An 11,307-nucleotide genomic window follows, 5' to 3' on the forward strand; every position below is an offset into this window, starting at 1 on the left:
AATTAAACAAATTAAAATAAGTCTATTTCGAAAAAAAATAAATAAAGGAGAGAGAAACCTACCAGCTGGGCAGTGGAGGACACCGACGGAGGGCGTCTGTGGCGCCGCTGCTGGAGGGAGACGGAAGGGGGGGGGGGTTTGAGTGTGAGAGAGAGAAGAAAGGGTTTGGGGAATTTTTTGAAGAAAATAAGAGAATGGGAGGGGAAACCCGTTTTTAACTCTGTTTTTACAAAAAGCGACCAACCTTGGTCGCTAAATTCTGACCGTTTTACCAGAATAGCGACCAACATTGGTTGCTATATCAAAAAAATATTAAATTAATTATAATTCAATTTAAAATTTATATTTATTTAATTCAATTAATTTTAATTCAATTTAAAAAATTCAATTAATTTTAATTCAATTTAATATATATAATTTTAAATTGAATTTAAAGTAATTTAATTGTTTAAAGCTTTCAATTCATATCCTATATATATATATATATATAAGTTATATAAGCTATATTCGATACAGTATTACCTAATACATTTATACTCAGTGCACAGTATAGCGTAAGTATATATATTATATATATATATATATATATATATAAAAGCTATATTCGATACGGTAATACCTAATACACTTATACTTAATGCATAGTATAGCGTAAGTACATATATATATTATATATATATAAGCTGTATTCGATACGGTATTACCTAATACACTTATACTTAGTGCATAGTATAGCGTAAGTACATATATATAAGCTGTATTAGATACGGTATTACCTCATACACTTATATATACTTAGTGCATAGTATAGCGTAAGTACACATATTATATATATATAAGCTATATTCGATACGGTATAACCTCGTACACTTATACTTAGTGCATAATATAGCGTAAGTACATATATTATATATATATAAGCTGTATTCGATACGGTAATACCTAATACACTTATACTTAATGCATAGTATAGCGTAAGTACATATATATTATATATATATATATATAAGCTGTATTCGATACGGTATTACCTCATACACTTATACTTAGTGCATAGTATAGCGTAAGTACATATATTATATATATATAAGCTGTATTCGATACGGTAATACCTAATACACTTATACTTAATGCATAGTATAGCGTAAGTACATATATATTATATATATAAGCTGTATTCGATACGGTATTACCTCATACACTTATACTTAGTGCATAGTATAGCGTAAGTACATATATTATATATATATAAGCTGTATTCGATACGGTATTACCTAGTACACTTATACTTAGTGCATAATATAGCGTAAGTATATATATTGTATATATATAAGCTGTATTCGATACGGTATTACCTCATACACTTATACTTAGTGCATAGTATAGCGTAAGTACATATATTATATATATATATAAGCTGTATTCGATACGGTATTGCCTCATACACTTATACTTAGTGCATAGTATAACGTAAGTACATATATTATATATATAAACTGTATTCGATACGGTAATATCTAATACACTAATACTTAGTGCATAATATAGCGTAAGTACATATTATTTATATATATAAGCTGTATTCGATACGGTATTACCTCATACACTTATACTTAGTGCATAGTATAGCGTAAGTACATATATTGTATATATAGACACACACGCCCGCTTCGTAGTACTATTCATCCCTTGTATTACAAAAGTATTAACGACTTACATTTATATTATTTACGTAGTAAATACAAAAGTGATTTTTAATTTTGACCATTGTTGACCAGAATAGTGACCAATTATGGTCGCTATTTATTCATGAATTTAGTTTAGCGACCACAGATTTAATTATATTTCATATAATAATTAAATTAATAATATAATTATTAAAATTGAATAACTGGGACCCAGTTAAGTGACCAAAATTGGTCGCTACCTTTCTTGCCTTTATGTAGCGACCAACGTTGGTCGCCAATTTTATATTATATATATTTAAATTTTATAGTTTTTTCAAAATAATAATATAATTATTAAAATTCTGTAAGCGGGTCCCACTTTAGCGACCAATATTGGTCGCTAATCTCAGTAAACGTTTGACCAAACAAGTCTGACCAATTCAGTCAATATTTTGACTACTTTAGCGACCAACCTTGGTCGCTTTTTTCCATAGACCAAATTTGGTCGCTATTTTTTGGTCGCTTTTTTCCATAGACCAAATTTGGTCGCTATTTTTTGGTCGCTTTTTACAGGAATTCTAGTAGTGTATCCTTTCTGGCTATAACCAATTACGTAAGTCCAAATAACATCTAATGTTGTTAGAGCATGCGACAGCAGCTGGCTTCATCGGTCACGGTGTCATGGTGTACACCAATTTCATATCTGCTCCGTATCCCAATGCGATGTTCTGTTGGTTCATCTTTATACAACAAACGAAATCCAAACTTCTTTATTTCTCCAGAAAAAGATAGCCTGATATGCCCATAGTCATTTGGTGTTTTTCCATTTGCCTTAGATGTATCCCATAAGCCAGGAAGAGGTACCACGAGAAAATGAATAGTAGATTCTGCATCAGGTTCTGAATGGTCAGATAATTCTAGTTCCCCGTTCATCAACAACATCTCATCATATTCTGAACGGCCGGATAATTCTAGTTCCCGGGTCATCCATGACATCCCATCATTACATAAGGGAATCAACTGAACTGTGGTGTCAATTAAGCTGCCAGAGTAACATACAACGAACCCCAAGAAGTTATCACATACATACCAATTTTCAGGCAAATTGACTGATACAATTCTATTCATTCCCTGATGGTGTACCCAACTTGGGATCTTCCTTTCAAGATGCACAATGGTAAACACTCTTAGTGACAAGGAATATGAAGCAGAAATGTCATTTTGCAAGGAAGAAATATTCTGAAACATGGTATGTGCAAACAAATCATAGATCGAATCATTATATGCGTCATCTTTATCATACAGTGGCATGAATATCACCCTCTGTAGTTTCTTTCTCTTTGTTACTAAATCGTGGATACTTTTCAGAGCCATATGACAACCTACATGCAATTACTTTAATTCAAGGGGAAGTTCTGGTAGCTGTGTAAGCCTCTGGCAATCTGATAAGTATAAGGATCGAAGAGCACCAAGTTGGGATATGCTTCGAGGCAAATGCTCAAAATTATTTCCTCTGAGATTCAATTCTTTCAAAGAGAATAAGGATCCAATATCTTTCGGAAGTCCTCCATTTATTAGATTGCTGTACATGAGATCCAGATATTCCAATGAGCGTAATCCTTCAGCCACAGGAGGGAACTCAAAGTGCACTCCATCTCCGAAGCCTCTAAACTTCAAGATTTTAAGTTTGTTCAAGCGTACGATGGAAGACGGAGGTCGTGAAATTCGAGTCCATTTGGCATGAAGCTCCTCCAAGTTGTCTAAATCCCCTATCTCCTCTGGCAAGCTTACAAGTCTGTAGCAATCAGACACATCTAGAAGAACCAAACTTTTCAACCTAGAGATGCTGCTGGGAAGAGCTACAATGTTTTTCAAACGCGTCAAATCTAGCTTGGTAATATGAGTTTGGTGCTGAAAATAAGAGAATGGTAATTTCCCTAATCCCAGAGTCTTCCATGTGAATCTGTATCTCCGGCTTCATTCTCTCGTCAATTTCTGAAAATTTCTCTAAACTTGAGCAACCTTCTAAACTCAGATATTCAAGAGATTCCACGTTACCACATGGAAACCTCTCAAGGCTTTCACAATCACACAAATCTAACCGAATGAGTTTGCTGCAACATCCCAGGGAATGGTGAACCTCTTCAAGATTACTACAATATTTCAAAGCCAAATACTCCAAATTTGGCATCCCCGTGAAATTTGGTGTTCGCATCAGTCTTCTAGAGTAGCTGAGATCTATCCTCCGTAGTGACCGCAAATGCTGTTCAGAACATAGACATAATGAGAAAAAAGAAAGAACCTATTTCGTTTTGTTTTTTCATTTGTATTTTGGGCATCAAATGACCTCTGTTTTATTGAATTCTTAATTACTTATTGCTAACTTTCCTAAAAGTATTTATCACTCCATCGACAAGAAATGAATGATAGCATTTGATCTGTGAGGGCCAACACATTATTTTTGTGCGAAAATAAATAAAAAATTTATTTTTTATATATGAAAATTACTTGTTAAGAAACTTGAGTTTAGTATTATGGTTATCACTTGGCACCAAAAACTATTTATATTTAATAGCTAAAATTGTCAAAATTGTCCACTAAATTTAGCTGCTGGATAAAGAATGTCACTGATATTTTGTTTTTTCCACCAAATTATCCCAATTTTAAATTTAGGATAAAAATAATTTTCCCTCTCTCCAAAAAAAGTTTGGAGCACGAGGGTTAACTCACTTTAATATCCTTTTGGAATTAACTCTGGTGATCTGTAATTTTTAATTATTATTTTTATGTTTAAAACTATAGAGAAGCATGTTAAAGCGTATTCCTACTTGCTATTTAGAAAATATATGAAAATTTATAGTTAATAATAACTATTTGTCTCTCCGATTAGTAAAAAGTCAAGCCAATTCAGAGAAAGAATTTTTGTTTACGGATAAATAATTTTTTTTTTATTTTTTTGACATTGACTTTCTTACTAGTTTTATCTTTTTATAGGATTTTCTAATTAGAATTTGACCCTTTTTAATAGTTGTTAGAGCTATATATCTTTGAAAATTTTCACAAATAGTTTCCTACTGTTTCAATTTAATAGTCCCGTAGACAATAAATTGCGTCGAGAAAATAAAACCAAGACCAAAAATATTGCAACTATCGTAGTATTTTATTTCAGATATTTGAGTGTTCAATCTCTATGAATCCTCTGATTCTTCTTTTCAATAGTAAATAAATTCAAGGGCCTTTGAGCTTGATCTTGAATTTATGTTTGTTGCCACGAACGATGATCTTGTTCTTGAGCTTGATTGCTTGAACTTGACCTTGATTCGTTCTTCGTTCTTGAGCTTGAACCTGATTTCTTGAAGTTGAACTTGATTGCTTGAAGCTTGAAACTTGTAGAGAAATTTGCGGCGTTTGATCCACGAGCTCTTTCTTGCTTTTTGTTATAACTTCTGGTGTCTTTTCTGGGTTATGGAGACCCCTATTTATAGTTGTGGAAATGAGGAGTTGTGATAAGAACAAACTCTTTCCGACCAATAAAATTGAAGTGTGACATGGTCGCATTTGATTGGCTAGAACATGTCACTTGCACATGTGGCATGATTTCATTGGCCTTTTAGTATGACTTGGTATGCCTTGTCATTTTGACACGTGGCATGATCCTATTGGCTCTTCCGTTTGACTTGGTGTGCCACGTCATTTGAGACGTGACACCAAACTGGGCCTCTAAGAAGATGACATCTTGGGCTTAATGAAGTGGGCTCATCACTTTAACCCAATTAAATGGGCTAGCCCAATGGATTAAAATTTATTTATTTAATCCATATATATTGGGCTTATATAATTAATTCAGTTATATATTGGCCCATAATATTTATTTGGACCAATATATCTTGAATTTAAAATATAATCCAAATTCTTTTATGGATTTAATTTTAATAAAAGGGAAATTTTCACATAAGAACAACTGAGATCCCTGCTTTTTAATTTTATAGCCCATATTTTAATTTACAACCAACTAGCCCAAAACATAATAGGCTAAGATTCAACATCCAACTCTAATATATTCTCAAAATTACTATTTAATTTTTAAAAAAAATTGCTCAAGCTATTAAGTTAATTTTCAAATCAGTAACTGTAACTCAAATATTAGTTCAACAAACCAAATCCATTTGGATGGTGAAAATTAGATTTTTAACAAGCTTGAATATGTGGGTTTAGATTCCGAATTTGATTTTGTGAGAAATTTGGAGTGGGTATTATCCAGAATTATTAGAAATAGTATAAGGAGGTTGTATATAAAATATGAAGTCATTTAATGGAGATTTAGACTGATTTTGAACAAGAATTGCAACTGAAAATCGTGGAAGAAGTTTGTCAACAGACGCTTGTATAAAGTTGTATAAAAATATATAATAGTGTATAAGATGTGTTTATACACTCATATACACTATGGGAAGATGCATAAGTACCTCCTGACCTATACTCGGATTCCCAACTACACACTTTATCTTTGCGAAAATCTTATTACCCCTCTAAACTTCTTTTAAATGTAATAAATTGCACCCTTAACGCTGACATGGTAGAATGTGTGTATTTCACTTTCCCAAAGGAGAGTGAGAAGCAAGAAAAAATAATTTTCAGATTATTTTTTTATTCTTTTTTACTATTTTTATTACTTTTTTTCCTTTTCCTTTTTCTTTTTTCTTTTTCTTTTTTTCGTTTCTTCTCTAATTCTGGCGGATATTCATTCACCGGCGACTTTGTCTAACTGTTTTTCTTTTCACACATAAATTAAACTCTCAAAAAGATTTATTCATAATCAAAGCAAAATACACTCAGATTTGGGGGAAAAAATTCATCATCGAAAAACCTTCCCACGTCGGAAAAAAATGATGTATTAAAATTTTAACTGGAAAAAAAATCTTCTCAGCTTATATTCGTTTTTATTTCTTTTGCTCTTCCTCCCACACATAAATTACACTTTCAAGAAATATATATATATATATATATTATAACACCCCACACATTTGGATTAGGTATGAATGAGTTAAAGGAGTAGTAAAGTTATATTTTGGACATATGAAGTCTTATCAGGATGATTATGGGTGAAAATAGTTGTTTCAAAATCAAGATGGAAAGTGAGATGCATAAGATTTGACAAAATCGACTAAGTTTGCAGAAGGTCCGTCTTCCAGTAGAGTTTAGTGAAAATGTGTAAGGAATTTTGGAAAACTCTAAGCATGAAAGCTGTAGGCCTTTGAGAAAGCTTTCCAACGATATATTGTGAATCCCAAACGAAGCTATGTGCAAAAAGTTATGCCCATTTTACAGAATGGTGTGCAACCACCACGGTTCTGTCGTGTTTTTACCGCGACCGAGGTGCTGAGGCAGTGTTCCAGCGATTTACCGCGGCCAACTGGAACGCAGTGGACGACTTCGGAAGTCATTGTTTTAGCCTTATTTCGTCCCCCGCAGCCCCAAAACATAAAAACTTGCCCAAGAAGGGAAAGCTCTCAAAAACCCAACTCCTTAAGGGTTCCTCCACCACCCAAGGTAAGTTCTCATGGTGATTCTATATTTATTTCAATTCCCCAACATCCTATTTACATGGGTGAACCCTCCATATCATTAGACATTCGATGGGGACACCGTTGTTGAGAGAAGAACCCCTAGAATTCGAATTCAAGAAGATTGAACGTCAAAAAGGTAATATCTTCACCCTCTAGTTGATTCTATCATTGAATTAATGATTATAGACTCTATTTCATAAAATATGAGTTGATGAGTTTGATAGAAAAACATGAACGGTGATAGGTTTGGGTTGTTGATTGGTTATGGGTGTTGATTACCTTATGAGTGATAAAGGATAGTGTTGATTATAACCATTTGAGACTTTAGAATTTATTTAGGAGCAAGAGAATGAGTTATTGGGTGTAGAAACACCATTAATAAGGACTATGAAGCTTTATGCCACCAAGTATTTGAGAAAATACCTAAGTGACCAAAACATGAGTATTATTGCTAATATGGAACCCCTTTGACTTGTATTGATATAGATTGAAGTTGAAAGGGTTGGCGAATATTGTATTACGCGCAAGAGCAGGAAGTTAAGGTATGTGAGGCTAACTCTCTATGTTTGAGAATGTTAATGATTCTCCCTGCACTACGTTTCTTTTACGATTTCACTAATTGCCCCAGAAATATAGTTAAGCCTAGTTCCTTGAATAGTTGTAGAACTTCTATTCTCTAGATTCATAACTCGCTCATGACTTTCATTCTGAACGTTGTGAGCTCAGTGCGTATTCAATATAGACTTGGGTTTGATACCCCTGAGTCTTAGCATAGATTACTCAGTATGCCATATACAGTTGAAATTTCAATATTCATAATCAGTTCAAGAATACATGTCTCAGTCTAGTCCCATTCAGTATGTTAGTATTATGTAACCCAGTATGATCCAGTATTCTAGTATCATGTAACTCAATGTGATTCAGTATTCCACTATCATGTATTGCAGTATGATTCTCAGTTTTTGATTTTAAATTTCCTGAATGTTGAACACCTGTATTTGGGCCTGAGGCCGTAGTTTATGCTTTATGAATGTTTGGGCCTGAGGACGTAGTTTATGCTTTATGCATGTTTGGGTCTGAGGCCGTAGTTTATGCTTTATGTATTTTTGGGCCTGAGGCCATAGTTATGTATACATATACTTGGGCCTGAGGCCGTAGCTTGTGCACACATATATATTGGGTCCGAGGCCGTAGCTTTTTCAAATAAACAAGTTGTTCATCATTCAAAAGAGGGAGTATTCGTATCCTTACTTCCTTTATCATTTCAGTTATCAGTTCAGTTATCAGTTATTAGTTCAGTTACCAGTTATCAGTTCAATTATCCGTTATCAGCTCAGTTATTAGTTATCAGTTGTCATTTCAGTTTCAGTTTCATTAGTTATCATTTCAGTTATCAATTATCAATTCTCAATTATCAGCTTAGTTTCAGTTTCATCATTTTTAATTCTTTCTTTCAGTTGCTTTACATACCAGTGCAATTCAAATGTACTGACGTCCCTTTTGCCCGGAGCCTGCATCTCACGATGTAGGTAATGATTTACAGGTTGATGATTCAGAGCGCTAGGATTCTTGTACCAGCTATTTGGTGATCCCTAGTTCCTTCGGGGCATTATCATTACTTTACAGCCTTTCAGTATTTACAGATAGTCAGTGATTTCAGTACTTCAATAGAGGCTTCATAGACTAGAGTAACAGTTAGACAGAGTCACATGCTTTTTATATTAAGCTATGTTGGCTAGAAATATGTTTCAGAATTGTATTAGTATTTCCGCACTTTGATTTATATCATCCTGACTTTTAGTATATCAGCATGTGTTAGTTTATCTTCCGCATTCAGTATGTTATGATACCACATGTTGATTCAGCCAGCCAGTTGGTTCTCTCGGTCACATGTAGTCAGGTACCGAGTGCCGTGTTACGTCCAGGCCCAGGTTCGGGGCATAACAAAGCTTGGTATCAGAGCCCTAGGTTCAAGAGTCCTGGGGAGTCTATGAAGCCGTGTCTAGTGGAGTTTCCTTTATTTGTGTGTGCCGGCCACTCATATAAATGGTTAACTACCAAGATATTCAGGATTGTCCCACTTCTTTCTACTCTAGATCGTGTCATGAAGCTTAGAGCTCTTCCTATCGAATTCCTGACATATTGAATGCCCAAGCGACGGGCAAGAAAAACCCAAGGTTCTAGAGAGGATGAATTCCCATTGGGATATAATTATGGAGTACAAGTTAGTAACAAATGAGACTTGAGAGGATGTTGGAAGTGGAATGCAATGGATAGTAGTACAGATTAGAGCATAACCTTATCGGAAAGTACAAAAGTAGTTATCATGTCTTATGGTTATCAGTTTACCTCAGTTACCAGTTATATAGTCTTTCAGTTAGCAAGTTTATGGTTATTCAGTACGCTAGTATTCAGTTATATGTTTACCAAATTTCCAATTTTCAGTGTATCAAAATTTCTGGTGACTTGTGAGTATGCAGTGATGCATATGGGTTCTCAAAGAAAATGTACGTAACAGTGATTATAGAGAAACCTTCGCATATTTTAGGTCTGGATTAAGACCCAAGACTCATCGGACGGTACATGAAGTGATTTATCTGATGATGGTATACTTTGAAGGACAAGTTTGTGTATGGTAGTATATTCATATGTGTTTTACCTCATGAAACAATCTCATTTTTAATTCTTGGAAATGGAGCCACAAGTTGGATGATGATAGTTCAGATGTCAGACCCTAACATTGGTCACTATAGTTTTGGACAGGAAAGAGTCTAAGGGTAAAATACCTAGGAGTTAGAAACATTTGTTGTTACCAAAGAAGCGATTTCGTACAACTCATGCAAATGACTAGAAGATATGATGTATGAAATGAGAACCAAGAGCAACCAATAGTGAATTTTGGGGAACGATTTTAAGTTGTTTAGATTTATTCAAATCAGAATTAGAAAGTACCACGTTAGTGAATTGCTATATGAAACAACTATTATTATGAGATAAAAGATATGACAATTCCCCTTAAGTTATGTGACTAAGTGTTTACCCCGAATGTTTATAATCTAATATGACTTTGAAGTGTATAGAAAGTTTGGGGTTAGATGTTCCAATTTTGTATAAGACAAATGAAATTCCCCTAGGTGTGATCCATGTACATAGTTCAAAAAGAATGATAGTATGCGATAAAAGAATATGATCAGATGGCGAGGGAAGTTAGGAGTAACCTTATGCTTCACTTTAGTTATTCAAAGCAGGAGAAGAAAATATGATGCTAGCAGGTGGCTAGTGAAAGGATAGTAAGTAAGCTCTGAGTAGATACAGTGAATTAGCAATTTTAGCAGAGCTAGTAGAGGTAAGATTTGATCCACTTAGCCAGGTTATCTCTAGTGAGTGGATGACAATTTGAAATACCGAACGCATGTGTTAGAACCCAAAGAGTTTAAGTTATACCCGAAGTAAAGTGGCAGTGGGAAAAAAATCAGCTAGCAGTGAGACAGCAAACTATAGAAGAATACCCTTTAAGAGTTATAGAAAAGGGGTTTCCCCAAGATTGACAGTGTGGGCAGAGTTAAATCATTACGATTATGTATGATAGTTATGAAGACATAAGCTTTCCGTTTATGTAAATAATTTTGTTTTTTCCTAGTAAGAAAGATTTCTCAGAGGTAAGTTGGGAGATGAGTCGTCATTGACGTAGAGTGCAAAGTATTGCAGAAATTAAAGAAAGTTGTTCGGATCCCAACAAAAGAGAATGATCTACAAGTACAAGACCTTAACCTTTGGTCTAAGGGAGAGATATGAAAATCGTCGGTAAGTCCAGTTGGAGATCTGAAACTTGAATAGTAGCATGGGATATGAAAAAGAAAATCAGTTCGGTAATGAGGGAAAATTGTATAATTACCATAAGGGATTATGTCTAGCATGTGTAAGAAACACAAAGTGAGTAGAATGATCACCAAGCTTAGTTATTGAATATAAAGTGTGGGAAGTATAACTCATGATTGAGGTAGATAAGAGAACTCTGGTAAAAGAAGTTCACCAGCCAAGATAGGAGTTCGACTTCGGACTCCAAAGATGAC

General features: G+C 34.2%; 1 pseudogene; it reads right to left on the reverse strand.

Annotated features, from left to right (window-relative positions):
• Nucleotides 1-2,306: 2,306 nt before the first annotated feature.
• Nucleotides 2,307-4,123, reverse strand: LOC104248458 (TMV resistance protein N-like; annotated as a pseudogene).
• Nucleotides 4,124-11,307: the final 7,184 nt, after the last annotated feature.

This window comes from Nicotiana sylvestris, chromosome 5, assembly GCF_000393655.2.
Source record: "Nicotiana sylvestris chromosome 5, ASM39365v2, whole genome shotgun sequence".
NCBI lineage: Eukaryota > Viridiplantae > Streptophyta > Magnoliopsida > Solanales > Solanaceae > Nicotiana > Nicotiana sylvestris.